Genomic DNA, 27,249 nt, shown 5'->3' on the forward strand with positions numbered 1-27,249 from the left:
AACGTCCCGCTCTTTTTTAGTTTGGGGCTTAAAAGCCTTACAGATCCGGCACTTATCTGTCAAATGAGCCTCGCCCAAGCACTTAAGACAGGCGTCGTGTGGGTCACCAGTGGGCATCGGCCGACGACAGACCGTGCACGGTTTGAAGCCCGGTGAGCCGGGCATGGGCCCGGTACCGGGGAAGGGGCTAACCTCCAATCCCGTTAAACTATCTACAATACAACAAACAAAACTACTAAATAACAATAACTAACTACAGTTGATCAAACTACATACAATGTAAGAGAAGATGAGTGAATCGCTAGGGAGGTGGAGAACAGCAAGCTGCGCTCCACAGTTCCAACGACTGACACGGGTGGTAAGAAGGAACTGAGGAGCGGCGGGCCGGCAGGGGTATATAACCGGCGCCATGGCGGCGCCACTCCAGGGGGCGCCCTGCTGCCCCACCAAGTGTTGCTAGGGTAAAAGTCTCTGACGAACGTGCACGCGGTGCGCACACCTACTGGAATGGATATGAGCAAGCACTCAAAGAAGAACTGTATATTATGGGGGAGTATTTTGGGGTGGGGGAAGAGTAAAGGGGGATAAGGCACCAGGCAAGATGCTGGACTTGATGGACCAATGGTCTTCTAGGGAAAATCCCATGTTTGTATTATGTACAGTACTGGGAATTTTTGTTAATTGAATAATACCTATGTTGAGTGCTCTTTTAAAAAGTTGTACAGCAGCATTTTTAGTAATATAACAGTATACATGTCAGAAAGGGTAAATCTTCTTGAAAATGATTACCTGCATGAGCTCTCACCATATGAGATACATGCATAGAGGGGGCATGAGCTTGGAACTTTCTGGATGGTGCTGCGATTGTAAACTACTTATGTCCCTGTACCCCAGCCAAAAACATATGTGTAGTGCAGCCTGAAATGCAACTGTGTCTGTGGTCCAGAAGATGTGACCTCAACGTGTCAGAGAGAGAGACAAACTTCCATGATGTCAGCTGCATCCTAGCAACTTTCTCCATAGATTTTCCATCACCTATCTGGAAGATGAAGATGCTGACAGTTTGGAAGATGCCATTCTAAAAGGGCCACCACAATCATTCTCTCCTTTAGATGGCTCAGTTACCAAGTCTGTGGTCTCTCCTTTCGGTGATTTAAAGAACGATGAGGATTTTCTGGGTAGACTTACCAAAGCTCTGGACCTGGAATTATCAGAGGTGCCACAGCCGCATATCTACTAGGTCCCCCACACAAGGGCTACAAGTACTTCCATACTCTCTTGTAACAGTTTTCTTAATGCCTTGGCAGCCCATGACACAAGCTGGTTCCCCTTACTCACTGGCAAAATACATGCCCCTCCTGAATGTAAAACAATTCCTGTCTGGTTACCTGTGATGGGACAGCCCCGCCTTGCACTAGCCCCAGCAGTGTCAGACCAGTAGATCTGGCAGCGGAAGTCCTGCCCCGCTCATACTGGGCATGCTCCAAGTGCTCAGGGAGTATAAAAGGAGGAAATTCAGCTCAGTCTGGGCTGGTGGCCACAGGTGAAGGACTTACCTAGGAAGCTCTTGCGGACGACCAACCACCACCCTTGAACTTGCTGGGATCTGAAGCTTCCCATGGCCAGCATGAAGCCCTGCTGCGGGAGGAGCCCAAGGAGGCGACGGACTCCGAGACCCATGGAGAACCTGGAGATTCATGGGAGACCCCAACCCTCAAGACGGTAGGAAGCAACCCAGGATAGGGGTATGTGAGATGGACTGGTACCTTGCCCCCGGTAAGCCTCAGCGTGTTTTGGGAGGAGCTCCCCACTGAGCCAGTGGCAAGGTCCTACGGCGCTGGAACCTATGGACTCTAGCCACTAGACCGTGCTGCCTGGCAACTAGGGGTAATTCTATGGACTCTGGCCATTAGGCCAGGCTACCCTGCAACTGGGAGCAATTCTATGGACTCTGGCCACTGGGCCAGACTACCCTGCAACGAGGGGTGTAAACCCTCACATTACCCTTCAAAAGTGTAAAGATAGTTACTAAGCTGTGCTTGCCAAGTACACTTTCCTCTCTTGGGATATACAGCTCCTTTGCATGAACAGCCATGACACAAACTTCTTGGCTGAGAGCTTCTACCTTACCAGTTTAGGCACAGAAGTTAGGTGAAGATTTATCATTTGAGCGTCAAGACCTGTTCAGTGGGAAAGCAGGAGTCTCCACAAAAGCTGAAAGATTCAAATGCCATTCTAAAATTCCCAGATTCATATACTACTTTAGCCACAAAATTATTAAAGCATCTTCTACCCCAGAGGTCAGAATGCCTTCCCAGCCAGAAGCGCGCGCGCACACACACACACACACACACACACACACACACACACACACACACCAGTAAACTGCCTCCTTGAACCCAAAAGAGCAGGATCTTTCACCAGAGTTTAACATCTATATTTGGTGCTTCAGACTCTTCCACATTGGGTACAAGCATTACCTTTAAAAGACTCTCAAATTAACCTATTTCAGAACACATTTCAAGCCATCAAGCTGCTCTTTTTACACATAAAAGTTTGTGATTCTCCTTGTGTTACTGGAAAACTAAAAAGCCTCTCCTTATGTCGATGGTCACCAATGATTCCAGCTACCAGTAACTATTTTTGTTTTTGGTCCTACTGCTCATCGGGTTGCAAAGTCCCCTTTCTCTATCATCACTTATATTTGAGCCCGTCTAGTTTATTTGGTAGGTCTAACCAATCTAATAAGTGAGTAATCTGTTATACCAATGCTCAAAAACTAGCCTTCTCCTCCTTGGGCAGACTGAGCAGCTGTCCTGAACTGTTGAGTTGTCTTGAAGACCTGCACACCAAAGGTGCATTTCATCGGTCAGTTAATTGATCCCTATGTAGAGATTAAATTTCTTTTTATGCCTGCAAAGTGCTTTGGGATCCCTTGAGAGGAAAGGCGCTATATCAGGTAGTATTATTAATTTCAACTCCGTTCAAACCATGAGAGGAAAAAATCATTTTACCAAAAATTCTTAGTCTTCTAAAAAGCAATCAGAAACAATAGACAGTAACACAGAAGAATGAGAGTAACTGAACAGTTCCTTCTAATGTGATGAGGTTTTTTCTTTCAGAAACGGTTTCAAATTGTAATGGTTCCAGACAGCCCATGTCCCATATACTGATAAGTAATGGACAATACTTGTCTCCTGGTGAATGTTGTCCTTTTTAGTCAGTAACAGATGCTCCTCTGCATTTTCTGCTATTCCAATTAGAAATTAGAGGAACATACATTAATTAAAAGCAAAAAACACATTCTGTGGCCTTCTAACGTGTGTGGGGGATCTTTGTGGAAAGGACTATTGTATAATGCCATTAGAGCTTCCTGTGCATTTTTGTAGGGTTTCTTTAGATCACCACAGGCCATTAACATTTCACTTCAGGTGAGTAATGAACAATGACTTCTCCAACCAAGAAGTTCAAATGCGTTACTAATGGCAACCTCACCTTTAAATACAAGCACCAATCTCCTGAGCACACCCTCCCTTTATTTTTTTAAAATCAATTATCAAGATTTGTAATAAGAAAGGTTCTCTCTGGCATCACCTTGCGCTGTTAATGAATTAAGCCAAAGTGAAGTGCTACTCAGTGAAGTTTTCATGAGGAGCTCTGCTTAAAAATAAAAATGAAATCTCTACTTGGGAAGTAGATATATAGCTTCGTGCTTTTCTTTACCAGAACATTTCTCATAATTGGAATAGTGCTAATTGGATATACATTTTGGATTCCAATTTTCCTTAGTTTCTCACAGAGGCCATACTATTACATATGCATTTTGTCACTATAACTGATCAACACTACAATGCTGACCTGTAAAGTCAACATAGGAACCTTAGCTACACTAATGGAAATAACATGAAAAACCAAGAAAAAGTGCACCTCTTTCAACTCAGCAAATGAAGCAGCAGAAGCTAATGTTTCTCTGTGGCCCATGCTTAAAAACACCACTTTTACTAGCTTCTAAACCATTCCAGGATGGTCGAAATTGATGCAGCTCTGACCACCCACCTTTACCTCCATCAGTTGGATAGCATTTATATAGCACCAGAATGATCTAATATCTACACTGAACTCTGAACTATAATATATCCATGATTTATGCCTGGCTTCAAAAGGAACAGAGCATGTTATTTCACAAAGGAGAAAGTAATAAAAACTTAAAGAGTTTTGTATAGCAGGCTACTCGAAACAAACTCAATTTATATTGATGTACAGCAATGACTAAAAGGCAAAGGCTAAAGGAAAAGAGCCCTATTCATGGGAAATGTCTTATAGCATGCAGTGATGATAAAAGATCTTTAGGCCCCAAGATCAATTTATTTTTAAACCAGTTATGGGATTACTACAGAGAAAGTCAAACTACAGTGGAATGTTTCATTTCCATCCCTGCCCCTCTCTTTGCTCTCATTTATCACCACTGTTTACTTCATTCTACCAATTAATCCAACCTCATCCGTACCCTGTTTTAATTTCTTATCCTCTGTTTTCCATTCTTCCTCCCACTATGTCCTCCATCTCCAGAGCTTCGTCCTCATCACAATCATCAGGTACCCACCTGCATTCCCTCTAAGCTGCGAGCCTGCATGGCTGCACAATAGATCATCAAAGGCTGATTAGTGCAGGTGTGCATACAGGGACGTAGCCACAGGGGGTGGGTGGAGGTAGTGGGGTAAGATGGGAGGCAGTGATGGGGGAGCTTGGGGGTGCAGGGCTACAGTGGGAAATGACACCTCTCTCCCTTAGCCTCGGGGCTGTGGCAGGGGAGTCCTCTCTCCCCGACGCAGCCTCGGGGAGTCCTTGGGAGTCAAGAGACTTTGGCTCTTTCTCCAGCTCTGCCACTGAGTTTTTGTGTGGCCTTGGGAAATCACCACACCCACACTATGCCTCAGTTTCCCTATTTCCAAATGGGAATAAAAATATTGACGTTCCTCTATAAAATACTTTGAGATTTATAAATGAAAAGCACTAAATATTGTTGGCTTTTAGATTTGTGTTTTAAAATGAAATTACCAAAACTAGGACTAATGGAAATGTTTTTGTGACACTTTTTTGTTCTGATTTCCAGTTACAACAATTCCGTTATGGATTTAAACCTCCCCTAGCAGTGTTTGAAAAGATTTTTGTGGGCAGGAAGACACGTGGTTTATCTAGGGGCCTGATCCTGTAAAGTATTATTCATGTAGCTGTTACTCATGTGAGTGGTCTCATGGAATGAAGTGAGAGAACTTCATGTCGTGAAAGTTTGTAAAGTGCTTTATAAATTTACAAGGCTATGTGTGTTTCACTATAACCACCAAGACATTGGAACACTGTATGTGTGCATGAGAATTTGAAGGTGAACTTGACTGTGCTACTTTAGTTGTCCAAGCTGATCAAGTGTAAAAATATAAACAACATGAAGGTTGAATAGTCTATAAACCTTTTAAAGTGCTTTGCCCTGTTAATACAAGATGATGGTAGTAAGGGGAATTTGAGTGTTTTTTTTAAATGATTTTGAGCCTTAACATCCTGATTTTAAAAGAAACATTTACTTTGATTTCAAATATTGCAGTACTATATTTTACATTCAGATGAGACCTTTACAGATGAAGAAGCCCTGTCTGAACATTAAATATCTCAAGCATTGTGCATAAGAGGAAAAGATTCTTCCTATCCAAAATTCCCCTTCTTTTTCCAAACTACTGCACAATGCTCTCCGTGCTGTTGGTCTAGTTGGCTACTGACTTTCCTCCTCAGAGATGGCTGCATCTCATTGGTGCATTTATCTGTATAGTTTGCAAAGCATATACTGATTGGAAGGAGGCTGTAGGAATGAACAGATAGGTACTGCAGACGTCACCTGAAGACAGACCTTACTTAAGACCCAGCTAGGTACAAGCAGTAGGAGCTGTGACCTCTTGGTGAGATAAAGGCTGCTGTGAAAGTATGGAGGTGATGGCGCACATCACCTCAATATCGGTGCTGCACATAATAAAATTCATTCCACACATGGATGGAAAAAATTAGAGGGAACACTGGTACCCACTGCCTCTTTTTCAGTCTCTCCCTAAATCTGACGACTTCTTTCCAACAAACACTAACTCACCTTAGTAAAAATGCTGTAACTATCCGATGAGAGGCAGGGGAGAAGAAGGGAGGTCTACCTAGGTAAGAATCTTCTCCACCTGTCTCCTAGTGTGTTTACTGCTGTTCATGTATTTATATTTTAAACTCTCTGTGTCAAGAACCCATTTTTCCCTGGGTTTTATGCACCCTAATACTTTCCACCAATTCAATGCATTGATATTTACCACTACTTTTTGCTTATGGGTTTTAAAGGAGTTTTTAGATAGGACAGTGTTCCGATCTACGCCAACAGGAATTATTTTTTCAAGTCAAAATTTGAGACAGTATTATAAGATGGCATAAACTATGAATATATTATATCTATACATTTGCTTCAACCATTAATATTGTAAGAAATTCTGTGCTCAGAAGAGAATCTGGTCAGAAGTTTATTACCCAAATTGTTGATGGATGGAGTTGTTCAGCTATGTACTGCCTCAAAGAAGATTTAGAAATTCATAATAAAAGGGCTCAGGAGGTCAGAAAGACTGTTGTTCCCATTTGACATGGAAAGAGAGTCAGCAGACTTCTGATTCTAGCAGAGTAAGATGCATTAGTCGAGAAAGCTCTCATCTATATTAAATGGAAGAACAACTGTAAATGCAATGTTAAGATTGCATTGTTAAAATCACAGTAATGATTTGCAAAGAAATGCAAGTGTCAAGATTATAATAGCAATGTAAATCAGGCGCCTTAAACATTTTGCATGTTTTTAGTTTTTCAGTGCAGTTGCAACTAATTTTGTTATCCTAATATATATATCTATCTATATAATATAGTTTATTTCCAGTACATGCAACAGGAATGAAATGTTTACCAAGCACTATGCTGCATTTTCCTCCACTATTGTTTAGGTCGTATTTTACCCTTGATCTTTGTGTGAGAACCCCATTGACATCAAAGGAAGTTCTGCATGCACAAAAAACTGAAAATGGACTTTACAGTGCAATATAAACAGACTCCACTCACTGCCTGATAAAAGTCCATCTGTGTCTCCATACTCTTCTTACTATCTCAAAAGCAGCTGACTGGACAAAACTTTTGAAATCTAACAATGTTCAAATGATGAGACAATATGGGTGTCACAGACTTCCCCAACTTCACCCTCACGTGCATTCGATGTGTAACCTCTAGTCCACCATGAAACCATTAATGGATGTCCAATGGTACAAAACAGTACTTCAAATTCCATTGTTCTCTCTATAATTTTAAACAAGGACTTACAATTCCTTAAGTGCTGGTACTGTGATTCAAAACACCTTGTTGCAGGCCAGGAGGACCAGAGAGATTCGGTGACACCGGGCATGCTTCAGCATTCTGCTTTCATGGTGTACATTGAAAGCACATTGTGCAACAGATAGATACCCTACATATTCATATTATTTATTAGGTTAAAAGTCATACCTGTTTAAATACTGAAAAGAAAATATATTTTATTATTTAATTTAAAAAAAGGCAGGGTCTATACAACTGTAAATATTAGTGGACAAATGTGGATCTGGGGTTTAGTATAGTTATTTTGTGGCCATATTGATCCATTTCCCACAGTGAACAGACTTCAGCACCAAATGCATTAAACATTATTTCCAGTTACGATCTTACATTTTTGCCAAGCTTCATGACAAAACATCAACTGACAACATATAATCCCCACGCCCCCACACACTATGCAAGAAGGGATTGATCAGATACTTATAAAGAATAAGTTCTTTGCAATGATTTTGACAAATTTTCAGTTACTTAGTGATCTTAAAATGAAAAAAAATTCCTCTCTATACAACTTTAGATAATTGCTTTGTCTGGAACAGGAAGGGTAAATATGGGGGTGAGGAAAACATTAACATTGTCTTAAAGTGAAGGGAGTAAACTTGAAAGAATATGATCCTGCAATGTGTGCCTTTACTGATATAAGAGGTGCTCATTTTAAGTGTTAGTCATTGCTAAAATAATTATTTTTAGTGCTGAAGGTTAGATTCAGAGAAACTCAATCAGTAAAATCTTATATTACATTTGTCTTCCAGTAACTAGTCCTCTGCATCTTCCTCTAGAATTACACCTCTGATCTATCTTCTGGGACTTCAGCAGGGTGTTTTCATACTCAGGCTATGAAAGTGCTTATACAGCAATGACTGATGCCCTTACAGAGAGCTCTTACAGAAGCACTTTAATTTGTTTAGGATTTTTTGGTTTGGTCATTCAGCTCTAATGATCCTCTTGAAGTAACATGATGATGCTTTACAACCACAATTCACTGACACACAAGTACTTTTATGCCAACATGATGACCATTAGTGTGAAGAACGCTTGTTTAATTTACATCCAGAAACAATCACAGGTTTTACTGCATCAGAGGGGTAGCCGTGTTAGTCTGGATCTGTAAAAGCAGCAAAGAATCCTGTGGCACCTTATAGACTAACAGACGCTTTGGAGCATGAGCTTTCGTGGGTGAATACCCACTTCGTCAGATGCATGTAGTGGAAATTTCCAGGGGCAGGAATATATATGCAGGCAAGCTAGAGATAATGAGGTAGTTCAATCAGGGAGGATGAGGCCCTGCTCTCGCAGTTGAGGTGTGAAAACCAAGGGAGGAGAAACTGGTTTTGTAACTGGCAAGCCATTCACAGTCTTTGTTTAATCCTGAGCTGATGGTGTCAAATTTGCAGATGAACTCAAGCTCAGCAGTTTCTCTTTGATTCTCTCTTTGATTCTGAAAGAGAAACTGCTGAGCTTCAGTTCATCTGCAAATTTGACACCATCAGCTCAGGATTAAACAAAGACTGTGAATGGCTTGCCAATTACAAAACCAGTTTCTCCTCTCTTGGTTTTCACACCTCAACTGCTAGAGCAGGGCCTCATCCTCCCTGATTGAACTCCTCATTATCTCTGGCTTGCCTGCATATATATTCCTGCCCCTGGAAATTTCCACTACATGCATCTGACGAAGTGGGTATTCACCCACGAAAGCTCATGCTCCAAAGCGTCTGTTATAAAGTGCCACAGGATTCTTTGCAGGTTTTACTGCAGGCATCTTAACATGCCATTCCAGCTCCCTGAACTCTCTCCCAGTCAGTTTAAAGCGTATTTTATTTAAGCCTGGAGAAACTTTTTAGAGTTTGTTGCCAACTGCCACATTAGAACTCACCATGTTACTTTATCCATTAACTAAAAAATTACCCAGATATCATTAGGTGTTAATGTAGCACTAGTACAGAAGTTGGCTTTAAAAGTCGACATTGTATGGATTCACTGGGTCCTGGTGCATTCAGATTTAGCCTGTTCAGCATTATAATGGGAAGACTGGGCCAGGTAGGATTAATTTTGTTGGACACTTATTGCTCTTTGTCAGCTACATATTTGAGCCACAGGAGAAGCCTTGAGTTGTTATGCATGGAGAAAGCAAGGAATCGTCTCAGCAGAACTAATAGTCTAAAAGCAAGGGGTAGGGACCCAGTTGTTTGTAAAGGGCCACATATCTGTACTGCTGTGGAGACAACATCAGAAATAAATACAATGGTGTGTATTTTTGTCTCTAGGCACAGAACATTATTCTATTAGAATTAATGAGAATGCAATATGTATGTTGTAAAGAAGAATCTGTTTTGCGGTTTAAGAACTAAAGATGACACACATAACTGAGTGCATGGCTGATTAATATCTCAAAGCTGCCAGTCACCCTTATCCACCCTACCACGTTGGCAATGGAGAATGGCATGGTGGAGGAGCACATGGTACGTAGTCTTGCTCAAAGCATGTCTAAACTAAAACAGTGCTGTGAAGGCCTGTGCACCATTAGGAAAATCTGTGTGTATGGGTATGAGATGTGTTACAGGTATGCCAAGGGAAATCAAATGGTAGTAAACACAGGAAGTTTCTTTAGGGTGCCATAGCATCTTCATAAATATTTGCAGGAATGGACTATTGGCTAAGGAATATTTATTGAATGGACAATTGGCTACACTATTTTTTCTCCCCTTCTGTACTCTATACCAAACATCTTTGCACCTTACCGAATTCTCTTTGGATGCAGAAGTTAGAATTTTCTCACACTGAATACGAGTGAGGGCCCCAGCATCAGGGCACAAAAGCTGCACATCCTCTCTTTGAAGAGGCTTTCCCTTACTTCTGCTTATGTTCCAAGAGTTTGGCCCACAATCTGACACATGCTTTGAGATTCTTTATGTGAAAGACACTATAAAAATCTATAGTTATAAGAGAAATCTGGACATTACATTTTTAGGATACTAAATCTATGCCAAGACTGACTTTTTTGTATTCACTGTAGTCTTTTTCGAAGAACATTCTGGGCGGATAAGTGAATTAATGTATTAAACAGAACTGGTGTAATCAATAGCTGTACACTCCCTGAATATTAGAAAAGTCAAGATTATTCACCTTATGCAGTAAGAGGAGTTCTTCAAGATGTGTCTCCTTGTGGAGGCTTCATTTCAGGTGCATTCTTTGGGAGTCTGATAAGAGATTTTCGATAGCAGTGCCTGTTTGGCCATGCATACACCCCACACATCCTCGTCCCATGCACCTAGGTTATATAGAGCTGTGTGGGTGAACTGCCCTCAGTTCCTTAGCCACCACAAAGTCCATTAGAGGAAACTCCTACGCAGAAAGCAGGTAGTGGAACACCCCTTTCTAAGAACTCCAGTTATTGTACAAAGTGAGTAACCTCTCCTTCTTCGAGTAGTGTCCTGTTGGGTGCTCCACTTCAGGTGATTACTGAATAGTACCCTCAGTTGTAGAGGAGGGAGCTTCAGAGCAGAGTCAAAAACTGAAGACAAGAGTGCATTACCAAAGGCAGCATCTGATCTAGAAAAATGGACCATGATATGATGTTTGGTAAAGCTATGTACTGAAGTTCAAGTTGCAGCCTTGCAAATCTCCACAATGGGAACAATGCTTAAGCAATGCCACAGAAGCAGAAAAAGACCCCGTGAAATCAGCTGACACCCAAGGAGGAGGCTGTATATCAGCAGATTCAAAGCAAGAAATAGCATATCCAGAAAGCTGTCAGTTGAGTCCCTGGATAGAGACCGCAGACCCTTTGAACCGGTCAGCAACTGAAATAAACAGTCTGGGAGATTTCTTTTAAATGACTTGGTTCTGTCCATATATAAAAGTAATGATCTTCTGATGTCCAAGGTGTGTAAGGCAGCGCCTCACAGGTTTGATGTGATTTCAGAAAAAAAATCTGGATGATTTGGCAGATGTGAAATTCTGATGACACTCAGGGAGAAATTTAGATTGTGGACATAAAGCAAACTTGTCCTTGAAAAACTCCATAAAGGGTGGGTCTCCCATTAAAGCCCCCCTTTCCCTAACTCTTTGGCAAAAGTAATGGCCCCAAAAAGGCTGTTTTAATGAATAGGTTAAGAAGAGAACATATAAGCATCAGTTCAAAGGGAGGTCTTATTAGATCCCATGCAGGGATGAGTTCTCTAATCTGAGGAAAACAGTTTCCGAACTCCTTTGGTAAATATTACTGTCATGGGATGAGCAAATACTGAGAATTCCTTCTCCAAGAAATGGAAAGCTGTAACAGCCATCAAGTGAACTCTGATAGAACTCATAGAATCTTGATTTTTTTTTTTTTAAAATTCCAATAGATAGTGCAGGACAGCAGAGAGAGAAAGGAAAGAGCAGATGAGAGATGCTACTGGTCACACCAATGGTGGAATCTCTTCCATTTTTGAAGGTAAGCGTTCCTTGTAGAATTTTTCTTACTGTCGTACAGCAGCTGCTGTACCTCTGCAGAACAAGAAGTCTATTTCTGTGAACTATCAAGGAATTAAGCCTTGAGGGAGACAATTCCCAGGTTGGGATGGAGAGTCCGACCAGCATCTTGTGCGAGGGAATGAGGAATGGACAGAAGACTGAACACTGGACAAAGGACACGCTGAGTTAGGTAAGGGTACCTGGCCTGTCTGGGCCACATTGGGACTATTAGTATGACTTTGGCCAAACTCCACTCTTGAGCAAAACCGTCTGCACTTCCTGTTGGTGGCAAAAAAGTCCATCTCTGGAAACCACCAGGTCAGAAAACAATGATTGAGTCTAAGCCCCACATGTAAGAAGTGCCTACTGAAAGCCTCAGCTGTGGTGCATTGTATGCTGGGAAGGTAAACTGTTGAAATGAGGACATGACTGTCCAGACAGCAATTCCATAGCTTTACTGCTTTGGAACAAAGAGAAGGAGATCTCACCACCCGCCTCTCCCCCTTCTTGGCTGATGTAAAACGTGCCAGCTATGTTGTTTGTCATTACTGTGACAGATCTGCTTCTGATTAATGGCAGAAAGTGTCCCTTTTGTGATAGTACTAAAGCAAAACTCAAAATGACCCTCTTAGTTCAATTTATGGTATACTGGAAATAAAATCATGTTATCGAATGAAAATGGGGTAAAACAGAAACTAAAGAGCAGCAGTTGGAGCACTGTCTACAGTACTAGGAATGATGTAAAGGGAGTCTTGATGTAGGTTAATGGGAGATGCCCATTATTAGTATTTATTATTGATACAGTGCGACAGCTGTGCATGGTCCTTTACAAGTATATAAAAAGCCAACAACTTCCCTGCTTCTTGCAGCTGATCAGACTGCTCTCTTGTGGATCCTAGAGGCTGCCAATCTTCCAGGTGAGTAGAGTGACCATCTATTATCCCTACCCCTCCCAGTGTGGGTAGCGCAAACACCTTTCCAGACGACATAAGCTAAACTACAAAAAGGCACTCTTATATCGGAATAAGAATGTCTACACAGAGGTTATATCAATAGCAATATGTCGGTTTAAAAATCACACCTTATGTTATAGAGAAAAATCTTTTAGTGTAGACATGTCCTGTAATTGGTTCAGCACGCTCCCTCTCTGTGCATGCTTAGATAAACTTCCTCCTCATCTTTGCTGGAACATGAAGTAGGCTACCAAATCAGACTTCTCTTCCCATATATAGGCAGGTTTCTTCACACTATTCCCCATAGGTGTAAATGACTATGCAAAGTAAAAAGTGCTGGAGAATCAGACTCTGGATATAATTTTTATTCTTATTTTTGGAGGTCTGAGGTAACAGGTTTTTGTTTTGAAGACATTAACATCCAAAAGCCACCATCCTCACAATCAAGAAAAGAAAATCAAGCAGCTAACAGTGTGATTACTTACTGGACATCGCTCATGATTTTATCTAGCGCTTGAAACACTATTCTTTGTTTTTTGTACAGGGAAAGACTGAGAAAAAGGAAAATGAGGAAGATTTGTTTATAAGTAATTGAAAAATATAACCAAAGTTAAAAAGCTTTTGAAGCAATCATCTGTGCTGAGCATTAAGTGTGACATATCAGGGTGCAATCCAGACTAACGAGTAGCTGTGTCACCCCTGCCCTATAACCTTCCCATCACAATGCCCTGCTGCTGTAGCCTTCAGTCTGGACTGTTCACAAACAGCCTCCAGCATATAAATCACACCCAGCTATGTCTGTGTGTGCTGCAGCCAGCCAGCCACACCTTGGCTCTTACCAGCCACGGTTATACTGCAGGGTGGTCCCAACACACTCCCAGTCTTAGATATTCCCCAGAAATGTATTTCATGTACTGCCCAACCCTCACCTGGACAGGACAAGATTACATAATATCCATTATTGTGTTAAAAGAAATAATATGCTCATAACTTGCTATCACAAATGACGTTTCCCAGACACAGGGCCGGCTCTGGCTTTTTTGCCGCCCCAAGCAAAAAAACAAAAAAGGGTGTGGAGGGGCCACCAGAGCAGCAAAGCAGGGAAAAAAAATGGTGCAGCTGGAGCAGCAAAGCGGGAGGGGAACAACACAAAAATGGCACAGCTGGAGCAGGAAAGTGTGGGGGGCAGGAGGAGAAACAACGGCATGGCTGGCAAAGCAGGCGAAAAACAAAACAAAAAACCCTACAGGGCAGCCAGAGCCAGGGGACTCCGTGTGCTGCAGAGTGCGCGTTTGGTCTAATGGAGGGGGAAAGGGAGGGAGCGGGGGGGGAGAGAGAAGGGCAGCTGGAGCAGCGAACAAAAAAAAGGCCGGCTGTGCCGCCCTGTGTTTGGGTGGAATGCCACCCCAAGCACGAACTTGCTCAGCTGGTGCCAGAAGCCGGCCCTCCCAGACACTTCACACACTGGATTAGATAAAACAATAAGACAAGTTTATTAACTACAAAGACATAGATTTTGAGTGAGTACAAGTAATGAAGCATAAAAGTCAGAAATGGTTACAAGAAATTAAGTTAAAATGCTACTGGTGCTTAACTTAACAAATATCAGATTCAAATAAAATTTGTCAGTATATGCTTTCAGCAGTCTTACTGACCAAAATTCTTAGGTCAGGACTACGGCTGTTGATTAATAGCAGTCAACTCACGCAATTGACTCAAAAAATGTAATCATGATTAAAAAAATTAATTGCAATTAATCGCATTGTGAAACAACAGAATATCAATTGAAATTTATTAAATATTTGTGGATATTTTTCTACATTTTCAAATTTATATTGATTTCTACTACAACACAGACTACAAAGTGTACAGTGATCACTTTATATTATTTTTATTACACATTTGCCCTGTAAAAATGATAAAGAAATAGTATTTTTCAATCCACCTCAGACAAGTACTGTAGTGCAATCTTTGAATCATGAAAGTTGAACTTACAAATGTAAAATTATGTAAAAAAAACTGCATTCAAAAATAAAACAATGTAAAACTTTAAAGTCCATGAGTTCACTCAGTCCTACTTCTTGCTCAGCCAATCACGAAGACAAACTAGTTTGTTTACATTTATGGGAGGCACTGCTGCCTGCTTCTTATTTACAATGTCACCTGAAAGTGAGAACAGGTGTTTGCATGGTATTTACGTCCTAGATATGTTAAATATTTGTATGCCCCTTCATGCTTTGGCCACCATTCCAGAGGACATGCTTCCATGCTGATGACACTTGTTAAAAAAAAAATGCATTAAATAAATTTTGATTTAACTCCTTGAGGGAGAATAGTATGTGTCCTGCTCTGTTTTGCCGGCATTCTGCCATATATTTCATGTTATAGCAATCTCGGATGATGACCCAGCACATGTTCTTTTTAAGAACATTTTCACTGCAGATTTGACAAAGGGCACAGCACTCTATCCAAGGTTTAAGAATCTGAAGTGCCATCCAAAATCTGAGCAGGACGAGGTGTAGAGCATACTTTCAGAAATCTTAAAAGAGCAACACACTGATGCGGAAACTACAGAACTTGAACCACCAAAAAAGAAAATCAACCTTCTGCCAGTCGCATCTGACTCAGTTGATGAAAATAAACGTACGTAGGTCTGCTCTGCTTTGGCTTGTTATCGAGCAGAACCCCTCATCAGCATATCCTCTGGAATGGTGGCTGAAGCATGAAGGGACATATGAATCTTTAGCGTACCTGGTATGTAAATATCTTGCAACGCTGGCTATAACAGTGCCATGAGAATGCCTGTTCTCACTTTCAGGTGACACTGTAAGCAAGAAGCGGGCAGCATTATCTCCTGCAAATTGCATTATCTCCTGTAAATAACCAAACTTTTTTATCTGAGCGACTGGCTGAACAACAAGTAGGACTGAGTAGACTTGTAAGCTCTAAAGTTTTACATTATTTTATTTTTGAATGAAGCTGCGTTTTTGTACATAATTTTACATTTGTAAGTTCAACTTTCATGATTATGAGATTGCATTACAGTACTTGTATTAGGTGAACTGAAAAATACTATTTCTTCTGTATTTACAGTGCAAATATTTGTAATAAAAATAAACAAACAAAGTGAGCACTGTACACTTTGTATTCTGTTGTAATTGAAATCAATATATTTTAAAATGCAGAAAACACCCAAAAATATTTAAATAAATGGTATTCTATTATTGTTTAACAGCACGATTAACCGCACAAGTAATCACGATTATTTCTTTTAATTGCTTGGCAGCCCTAGTCAGGACTCTTTCCCCCCCAGAATACAATGAATGCTTCTTAGTGATAAGAACACCATACGGTGAAATCTTATGACTTTGCATACAGTGTTGCCACACACATTTCAATCAAGACAATAATGACCAGCAAATTATGAGTTTTCAAATGATACCTCACAAGGCATAATTTGTACAAAGATTAGTACAATAATGTGCAGGGTGTGGCTCCACGGGTACATTCTGTCACACTAACAGAATGCTGTATTTTCTGGTGTCCTCGCTGTCTCACCTAAAAAACCTAAAGTTGAAATAAAAACATGAATGACTGATGCTCCCACACTATGGGGCTGACCGAGCAGATTCTAGTTTTAGGAAGCAATTGTACTTCTCTGTAACTGAACTAGTCAAGGTGACAAGCTGCTTGGTCTCTATGCAGAAAGAGAGAAGAGAAAGAATGATGTGCACATTCTGCTGGTAGGCTCAGGAATATGATTGGCACTGGCTGTAGAGGAAGTTATACTGTCATTTCTCTCCTCTGATCAAAAGCAGCAAATGTTTCCTTTTCTACAGCTATTGAGGCACAGAGGAGACTCAGGAGATGAAGTATAACTGCTGAAAAGCAGCAGAAAACAGTGTTCTTGTTGAGTTGTGTTTCCCCTTCCCTCCCACAGTATAGGATAACAAAACACAGTTCAGTATGGATGCTAAATACTGGCTAGAAATACAGATTGGAATAATATTCAAAGTGAAATGAAGACAGTCAGATCTAATAATTGCTGCCACTTAGACCTATTCAGTATGGAATTTGATGTTTAGTTTTAAACAAGATTACAAAATTGGAAAGATAAAAAAATTAAAATATAAAATAAGAGGTTTAAATATTTAAAAAGTGAAAATAAACCAGGAGATTAAAAACTGAAAATATGAATAAAACCCACAAAATTTATATTATATATATTTAGGATGTTAAATCTGTCTTTTATTTCTGTTTTGCTGGGAGTATTTTTCAGGACTTCTTAAAACATTTGAAGATGTATTGATATGGCTATTTTGTAAGTTTTTTTCACCATTTTATTTAATACACTTTAAATTGATAAATACAATTTATATATATTATACATGAACATAGACACAGATGAGTCCTAAAAACAACATATAAATGAAAAATCAAATGGGCATGAGTTAAACAAACAAGTGAATGATAAATGTTAATCATAAATGGACTAAGTAGGCTAGGTCAAGAAAGGAAAAATATTTAACAAATGAAAACAGGAATGAAAAAATATCATATTGCAGATACATCCTATCTCCTCCATTTCTTTGTGGTCTGCATGGTGCCCATTCAAAATTGTTAGCTAGCTGTTTATATAAACAAATAATGTATAATAATTTTCAAAAGACAATTATTCCTCAGTTTCCTTCCTTTTAGCCTTTGTTCCTAAAATGTATCCATATATACAGTTTTATACACAGTTCAATAAAAGAGATGTGACTGGTGATAAAGGAAAAATGTAGAGCGACGCCTTCAAGAAGTTCCTGCAGCTTGAAATGGAATTACCTATTTTTAAGGTAGGGAATATCTGCAATTGGTAGAATCCTTCAATCTGGAGGAACTTTTTAAGGATGGACACTGGATTCATGATTTTTGTCATGGGTCCACAAACCATCTGCTTTTTATTTCCCACCACCACCACAGCAGCCAAACCTGTTCATAAATCTATCAGAATTAGTAGCTTCCTCTGTGGAATATCTTCTACAATGTTGAAATAAAAGGCTGATGGACCAGTATGACTGCAAAGTTAAGCCAAAATCAGTAACAGGACAAAAAGTATAGGAAACACTTGGCCTCAGCAGTAAGCTCAGTTGCTTCTCTCGCATCCCTGTGCAGCCTCTCAGTTTGATTCCTCACTCCTTCTCCCATGCATGAATGACTAAATTACAACTTGATATAGAGACCACGTTTGACAGTTTGCAAGCAGATTTATTCCGCATGGTTAAGATTCATCAGTCCAATTCCTCCTTGAAATAACTAATAATTCAAGTCTCTGACATCAGAACCATCTGACCCAATATAATCTTGTTGATATCATAGCCCTGAATTATTAAATTGTAATTTATCACTAGTCAACACAGAGCATTGATTACTGAAACTTGTAGGAGAGTCTGAGGGAAGATGGAAAGTAATTGTAAAATAAGCAAATACGTTTTATCATTCCAACTTAAATATATTTGTTTAAACTGCAGAAGAACAAATATGCACAACGAGAAGGAAATTCCTACTGTTATTTTAGGAATACTGTAAAACTATTACTTAATGGTGTTAACGTGGACGTAGGCCAGTTAGATAGGATATAAACTATTGCTCTCTAATTTGCTGTTTTCTTCAATGCTTTACGTTAATTTAGTATTCTTGAAAGGTGCTTTATATCCCTGGAGACTGAAGTCCTCCTTTTATTCACAGAATAATTACACCACTCGCAGTAGCATCATAAATTATTCACGTTATCCTGACAATGTATTTATAAAGCTGATCTGGAGGAACCAACTCTCAGTGTGAGAGGTGAAATTAGTTTTTATGTTTGATAATTAATAATACTTAGGTTTTTATATAGCTCTTTTATTTCTTTGTATTTGTTAAGTATTTAAGTAGAAAATTTGAAATTGACATTTCAAAAGGTCGGTGAAAAACATGAAATTAAAACCTCCAATCTGTTTTTTCTGCTTACTGAGCATGCACTCTGAAATGCTAGGAGAAAAGTGTATGCATTTGTGCGACTTATTTCACTGAGATAGGCCCTAGCTGGAGCCGGCTGGCTTGTTCTGGGAAAAAGCAGCAACCACGCTGGTATAGCCCTGGCTGTGACAGTGATATGTGGCATTGAAAGTGCTACAATATCAACTTGGTTAGCTTGTCAAAGGCATCCTGGCACTGCTATAATGTATACACAACTTCCTTCAAACTGTAGGGTCCCAGCTGGCATCTTCTCTAGTAGTTTCAACAGAATGAATAGTGAGTTGGGTGGAAAAGATGGATTCTGAACCCCAAACTCCTGGGCTGCAACATGTGGTAGGGGTGACCTGATGGATCTACTGGTACATAAAACCAGTGCTTAGATAGTGAATACATGTTATATACTTTGGCATTTATTATAGCAGGCATTTGGTTATACAGTAGATACGGTTGCAGAATAGTTTCATTAGAACCCTTCCCCTTCCTCCCTCACTAATAACTTTCATAAATATTCACTGTTTTGGTTGAAATTTTGAGATTTGATCTGTTCTCAAAGAAATATTTTTTCCCCAGGAAGTCTATGCAAGATCCATTCAGATATTTCAAAGTACAGCAAGAACGAAAAGCAAACAATAGAACATCACTTTCCCCATTTAAAAGTTTGCAACCACACTTAAAAAAACAAACAAAAAAAAAAGACTATAGCAATTATGGTTGAAATATGAAACTTGACATGTATACAGATGCTCCCTGAGAACTAGTTAAATGTCTCTTCAATGTATTACCCTTTGTTATTAATAGGTACTATAGAATATACTGGATGTGCAATGTGGACAAATTAATACAGCTATCTTTTAAAAAAATAGGCAGCACTAGAAGTTGAGTGTGCGATCTCAATACCTTGATGTACCTAGCTTTTTTCCAATGTAATTACATTTAAGGAGAAGAGAAGTTTGTTTATTTATTTGATCACATGACAATAAAGGAACACTGTCAACTTGAAATCAGTTTTTAAAAAAGTTAAAAGCCATACCAGGCACTACTCTTAAGTTGCTCTGCCAATTTTAAAAATAATACTTTTTTTTTTTTTTTAAGTTTCTCTCTCTCAGTTGTTGCTGTGTGAAAGATCCATACAATAACACAGGAAGCCAACTGAATGAAACTGAAAACAAAATACTGTCAAATGCAGAAAGAAAAACATTAAAATAATAGACAATATTTTTCTTTAACCTCTTTGTAATTTTAATTGTAACAGTCACAAAGGCAAAAAAAAGTCAGAAATTTGATTTAAGTTAATGCTATTACTTTAACATTTTTGTTGATCAATATTTATCTATAAACTTAATATGCAAAAGCCTCTGAAATACCTTCTCTCCATGCTCTTGGCAATTGTGTTTACCCACATTGCCAACAGATGCCAAGCTACAAGGTTGCTTTCTGAACATTACTTCTAATAAGATGACTTGATTATAACTATGTATATCACCAGTATACACAGCAGACACTGACAATTTAAGTGTATTCTGCTTTTATATGTCTACATTTGGTAACACACCAGTAAGACAGGTGAATCAAGAGTCAAAGCCCATTATTCACCCGTACAAACCATGAGCTATCTGCATCAACATCATGCAAATCGAGACTTGATCCTGCATACTGGTGTCTTAAAAAATGCCAGCTTAAACAATAATCCCTTGTATTAAGCTAAATTTAATACTTCAAATTTTCTATACATATAAGTCCTCTTCCCTCATTTATTCCTATCTTTAAAAAGTGTCATATTAACTTTTTCCAATACTTAAAACTCATCTGTTAAATCTTCCCTTTAAAAGCATTTTAAGTATACTTTAAATATAACAGGTTTCAGAGTAGCAGCCGTGTTAATCTGTATCTGCAAAAAGAACAGGAGTACTTGTGGCACCTTAGAGACTAACAAATTTATTTCAGCATAGGGGGTGGCGCCCCGTCCAGCCGTGATTCACGTCCAGGCTGACTGGCTGTAAGGGCTGGGTCGGTCAGGCTGGGGCGTGAAGCGCCACCCCATTATGCTGAAATAAAATTGTTAGTCTCTAAGGTGCCACAAGTACTCCTGTTCTTTTTAAATATAATGATACTATAATTTTTCAACACTTGAGTAAAGTTTCATTAATACTACTGATTTGAATGCATTGCTGAGATGAGCAGGTTTTAGCTCTGTACATCACTTTTAACCACCAGATAGCTGATGATGCTTTTTGATGTGATTCCCAGTGATTCTAGTAATCAGAGTCAGGTAGATTTAGATTTTCAGATCAGCCATCAACAGGATGAAGATTACATTACTCCAGGACCAATTCTGCACTAAAAATTAAAAATTCTGTGCACAATATTTTAAAATGTTGAAAATTCTGCATATTTTATTTGTCAAAATAACACAATATAATCAAGACAGTTTCAATTATTTTGATAATTTATTTCAAAATACCTGTCGGCAACTATACCTGTAACAATACAGACAACAAAAAAGAGCCAGGAAATGTTTTTTGACAAACAGATTCCTTACTAGGCTTATTAATACAGAACTCTGAGTAATAATTCATTTAAACTACAATACAGAACTGTACTTCCCGGACCTCTCAGAAGCAGTGCAAACGCTTGGGGGAGGCAGGAGTAATGAAAGAACAGAGGGACAGGAAGGTAATTGCTGGAAGGAGTCTGGGTGTGAATTTGGAGGGTTGTTGGGTGTGGATGGGAGAACAGAGTTTTTTGGTTTTTTTTGAGGTGGGGAGGCATTGTTAGGGAACCTTCCACCATTCAGATCCTGTCTGACCCCTGACCTCTTTCATTCAGTTAGATACATCTGCCCCTGACCCCATGTGTCCCTGCACACAAGGGTGCCAGAGACTTCCCAAACATGGGGGGACTGGGGCCCCCCACCCTCCTGAGGCCCTGCCCTTGCCCCTCCTCTCCCCCCAGACACCCTCCTCAGCCAAGCCGGAAGCTGGAGCAGGGCTGGGGAGCCTGCTCCTCCCACCTGGGGTGGCCAAAAGCAGACCCCACACCCAGGGCAGGTGGAGGAACCAAGGCTCCCCACAGCTGCTCACTCAGCTCTGGCCAGGGATGGGGTGGCCGTGGAGCCGAATCCTGGCCACGCTAAGAGCCATGTGGGCAGCTGTGGGGAGACGTGGCAGACCCTCCGAGCAGCCCCCAGGCTGCGTCCTCACCTCCTCGCCCAGGGCAGGTGCAGGGTACGCAGCTCCTCACAGTGCATGCAGCGCAGCTCTTTCTGTGGCTGCCCTGAGGCTCTGAGGTGCTCTCTTCTCCCCCAGAGCTGGGTTGGGGAGAGCAGTGTGGGCAGCTGTGGGGAGCCGCCGTGGAGTCGCGGACCCTCCACTTGCCCTGGGCCAGGCGGGATCACGGGGTGGGGGCTGCTCTCAGCCCCTCTGCACCACAGGAAGGTGGAGGATCTCTGTGCGGGGCTCCCACATCTACCCGGGCTCCACACTGGCCTGGCCAGGGGGTGGGACCTCAGGGGGAAGAGGGCAGGCCCTGCTCCAGCAAAAAGTAGGAGGGCCCTCCCTCCCCAAGTTCCGGTGCCTCTGCCTGCACCCTCCATCCCTATGTGTCCCTGCACCCCCACTCAGCCACCCTCCCTCACCCCATCTCCATGTATTCCATCACCCCCTCTCCAATCCCCATATGTCCCTGCATTCCCCCCACTCCCATTTATCCCTGCACCTCCCTCCCCGTCCCCATCTATGCCTGCACCCCCACTTCCATTCAGCCTCCGCTTCAGTCTGTGCCTCCCCACACTAGCCCTTCTGAACAGTGGCATAGCCAGGTTCTAAGAGCAGGGGGAGTGAACACACAAAAAAAGGTGCAACCCGCTGCAAAGCAGGAAAGGGAAAAAAAAAGAAAAACCAATCTTGCCACCGAAGACTGAAGAACTCGCCACGCCGAATTACCCACCGCCAAATTGCCACCGAAGACTCAGAGCTGCCTGTGGGAAACCCGCGCTGGGTTAGTCCTCAGCCAAGCGCAGCTGGAACCGCAAGATAGCAGGCACCCCCCAGCGGGCACAGGGAGGCGTGTCACCCAGCTGCCACAAAGCGAGGATGGGGGGAGCAGGAGAAGCACAGGTTGCAGGAGCCGCTGCTGCAAGATGCACACAGTGGAGCCTAAAGTTGAGTGCCGCCGAAGACCTGAATGTGCTGGGAAGCGCCGGGTGAGTGCTCAGGGGAGTAGCCACTCTCCCTACTCCCCCCCAGATATGCTACTGCTTCTGAAACCCAGTTTGTGACCCTATAGCAGCCCCAGGTGCACCATGCTGTCCATTTCCCCATATATGCCTCCTGACCTGGCGCCATGGGTAGGGTGCTGTGAGAAAGGCAGCCTCTTTCTTTTCCCTATCCCCAGCTGCTCTCTGTTCTGGCACCACACTGATCCCTGGTGGATAAAAGGAGAAACTGCAGCACCATTCTGACAACGTATTTTCTGTGGAGAAAAAAAATTCTCTGTGGCACATGAATTCTGTGCATATGCAGTGGTACAGAATTCCCCCAGTAGTATTACATTCAGCAGGACTAACACGGCCTTAGATAACCTGAAACAGCAAAGCTCAATGTTCATAAACAACCAACCCCATAAACTGACCAATGGCAGGAGGAATTCCACTTCTAGCTCATTTCTTTGCTCTGGTTGTGTGAACAACCCTAGTATGAAAAATAAATTCATTTTGCAATAGCCCGTCTATATACAAACTAACTTTTTTCTTTAAAGTCCTGTTCTCACCATACCCGGCTAGGTGCCTCAGTGTGCATTGTGCTGGATGATGCCAAAAGTACCATGCAATTCTCCTGGGTCATGGAGTCAACTCCATGTATAGTAGGTCTGATAAGTGGATTTTTAATATTATATTGCACTTTTCCCCCTAAATTTATTTTTTAAATATTTTATATGGTGTTGAATATGAAATCAATTAAAAGCTGTCCAATATAATAAAGAAAAATGCCACTTACCTAACCTCTCATAACGTAGTTTACAGAGTTCAGAGAGATCTGTCTCTCACCAGCATGCTACATGCTGGGGTGTTGGAGTAGACCAATGAACCAGCCATATGACAATGAAGAATGTCATGTAACCTAAAAGGAAAAAAATATATAAAGGTCTTCTAAAAAAAAAAAAAAAAAAAAAAAAAAAAAAAGTAAGAATAAGCTGGCGGATTCTTGGGGGTTGTTATAATAATTCAATTATAAATTAAAAAATGAATGATAAGTTATAAATTAATACAACTGGGCATTCATCACACATACATTACTGAAGTTGATATTTCAGCAATGTCATTTGTGGATCACCTTGAATAATTCTACTTTTATTAGTTCAGTGTTTTATTTTTCCTTTTAGTGAAGCAGAGTAAAGGTTTATTCTCTAAATCAACACAATTCCTGCAACATTTTCTTAAGTGAGCTCCATTCACGAAGAGATGTGGCTATACGTTTCCCAGTGATCCAAAGAGCAAAACCAAGCAGTCTGATGACTGCAATACATTCATTTTTAATCTATCTACATCTCATCTAAGGGGAAGATTCTATCAAAATAAGGTGTCAAAAACAAGCTGGGCTACCAAAAAATTTGATTGTAAATCTAAGTGTGTTCTGACCTGAAAGATTCTTTGTAGTGACCCCTTAACTCCTGGGGGAATTCTGTGCATCTGCAGATATGCATAATTCATCTGCCCCCCATAATTTTGTTTTTTTCCCCAGCATAAAATACATTCTGTCCAAGAAGTGCTGCAGTTCTGCCTTTTGCCCACTAGAGTCTGCTGTGGCGCCAGAACAACCACAGCGGCCTCTGATGGGCAAAACGAGGAACTGCAGAACTTCGTGGCCAATGTATTTTGTGCGTGTGGGGAAAAAATTCTGTGCATGCCCAGTGCTGCAAAATTCCCCCAGGAGTAGAAATTCATCACAGCTCCCTGCCCATGGAGCCAGGTTAGGACAGAATGAGGAACACAGAGCTGCTAGGGGGTCACAGACTGGAATTCAGAATGGACAGTAGGGGGACAGACTGGGGCTTGGGCTCAGGAGCTAGTGGGGTGACAGCACGGTGTCTGGGGAGGAGGGAGGCTGCAGAGACCAATGGGGATGGGGAAGATGTATCTAACTGAATGGGAGAGGCTTGGGGTTAGCCAGGGTCTGCATGGGGGAGGCTTCCCAACTCCCTAACAATGCACCCCGCCCCCTCCCCAAAAAAACTTCTCCCACCCACATCCACCACCCTCCAGGTTCACTCTCAGGATCCTTCCCTCTCCCTCAGCTCCTCTGTTACCCCTGACCCCCAAACCTTTGCACTGCTTCTGACAGGTGCAGGAAATACAGCTCTGTATTGTAATTTAAAAGAATTACTCAAAAGTTCTGTATTAATATGCCTAGTCAGGAATCTATTCGTAAAAAAAAGAAAATAAAAAATTATCAGAATCTGTTTTTTGGTCTGTATTGTTACAGACATACTTGCTGACAGATATTTTGAAATAAATTACCAAAATAATTGAAATTGGAATGTTTATATTGTGTTATTTTGACAAATAAAATATGAAGAATTTTGCAAAATTTTCAAATAGTGTGGGCAGAATTTTTAATTTTTTTGGTGCATAATTCCCCGAGGAGTACCCCTTTGACACTATTTATGTGTTCAAAGATGACACAGCAAGAATTAAAATTTCATTTAGATAGTGTCCCAGCCTCAAGGCTTGTGGGTGTCTAATACAATACTAATAAAAGACAACATCAGAATGAACTCTTAAAAAAAAGTTTAGTCTACAAGACATTTCTTTAAAACAAAAACAACCAACCTTCCCCCCCAAACCCACAAAAACATAGCAGTTACATAATACGTCTTCACAAACATGTATTAAGCCTTAATGCATCCTTTGAAATAGGTTATCCCCATTTTACAAAGACAGCAACCGAGACAGAGAACAAATAACTTGTTCAACATCACAGAGGTCTGGCAAAGCTGAGATGAAAACTTAGGTGGTCAGACTTCCAGTCCTTCTTTTGACTAAATCACCTGACATAAGTAAGTGAATCTAATATAATCATTTCAAGTAGCCAGAGCTTCCACTGTGGGGAGGGAGAGGAATTAAGTGGCAGGAAAATTGCATCAGCTTGATATCCATAACACTAGCTTAATTTTATCAAAGTTATTTAAGTGGTTTTCATTTGTTAGCAATGGCAATTGTGTTCTGTGCATCTATTATTTTATGTTGGGATTTAGCACAGATTTCTCCAGGAATATGACCACTGGGTGTACACAGATTCCAGAATTCCTAATAAAAAGCCAGAAGACTGTGCCATGGGCTACTTCAGCCACTGGGGGAAAGGGGGTGAGGGTGGGAGAGGAATGAAACAAAATCAAGAGGCATGCTAAATGGAAAAACAATTACCAAAAATAAACACAGAACTACTTTACCAATTTCTCCACTGCAGGAGGAATGTCCTTGAAAGAAATACATTCAGATGAGGAAGGACCACAAGCAAATGATGAACTCGATTTTACAAACTGCCAAAGCCTTTGTGAATACTCAGGAAGAGGTGCAGTAAATTTAAAGCACACAGGTATTATTGCTCATCAATTCTTCCCTTTGTATACATACATATGACTATCCAATAAGATGCATTATATTGGCCAGATTTATTGTCCAAAAATACTACTGTAGAAAACGTGTCTCTGTTTAGTTAATATGACTTCAGATTAAATAAAACCAACCAGGAAGTCATTATCCACTGTAATTTTTCAAGATCTGGTTTTAGAAAATGATGACTGAAAACAGAGAAAATGTCCAGGTAGGTTTCTTTAAAGTGACTTACAATTCATGTGGTGTTCCTGCTTTCTGCTTATATCACTGCATATTTATGCTTTCTTTGGTTCACTTATTGGTGGCCCATAGTAGAAGGGAGGCTACACACTATGGAAAGACAGAATGCATACAATAATTGACACTGCTGGATTTTTTTTCCTGGAACATTCTTTTACATATGAAGTTCACTGCTAATTAATCCACTGATTCATCCCCAACTGTATGCAGTCACAATCCAAATAAACCTTCAGAAGTCCAATAAACCTTCCCTCCTCACCCTGCAGAGTTACTATGTGCTAATGTAACCATAAATAAACATGGATGAGTAAAAAAACAACAACCAGAAACCAAAAACCTGAATTCAACTCAAAGTACTAAAAGTAGAATATGATTTCTACAAAAAGTATGTTTCTAAAAAATGATCACAAACTTCAGTTTGCAACAGTACTCTGTAGTGTTTTTATTATGAGTACGTGTTTTCTACAGCATGGGTTTTGGAAACAGCATCTCACCACGATTATAATCACAGGTTCCTGAACATGATAACAGAACATAGGAATATTGATGTCAAATGTGTCATCA

General features: G+C 40.7%; 1 protein-coding gene across 2 annotated transcripts in view; it reads right to left on the bottom strand.

Moving 5' to 3' along the window:
* LYRM4 (LYR motif containing 4) overlaps positions 1-27,249 on the bottom strand; it is a 179,228-nt gene that overhangs the window by 69,859 nt on the left and 82,120 nt on the right. Inside the window, exon 3 of one of the 2 annotated variants that reach the window (XR_007772578.1) lies at positions 23,828-23,950. The exons of the other annotated variant lie outside the window; for it this stretch is intronic. The gene's annotated coding sequence lies outside the window, so the exon portion shown is untranslated. The remainder of the gene's footprint in view (positions 1-23,827; positions 23,951-27,249) is intronic. 2 annotated transcript variants of the gene reach the window in all.

Source organism: Gopherus flavomarginatus, chromosome 2 (assembly GCF_025201925.1).
Source record: "Gopherus flavomarginatus isolate rGopFla2 chromosome 2, rGopFla2.mat.asm, whole genome shotgun sequence".
NCBI classification, from domain to species: Eukaryota; Metazoa; Chordata; order Testudines; family Testudinidae; genus Gopherus; species Gopherus flavomarginatus.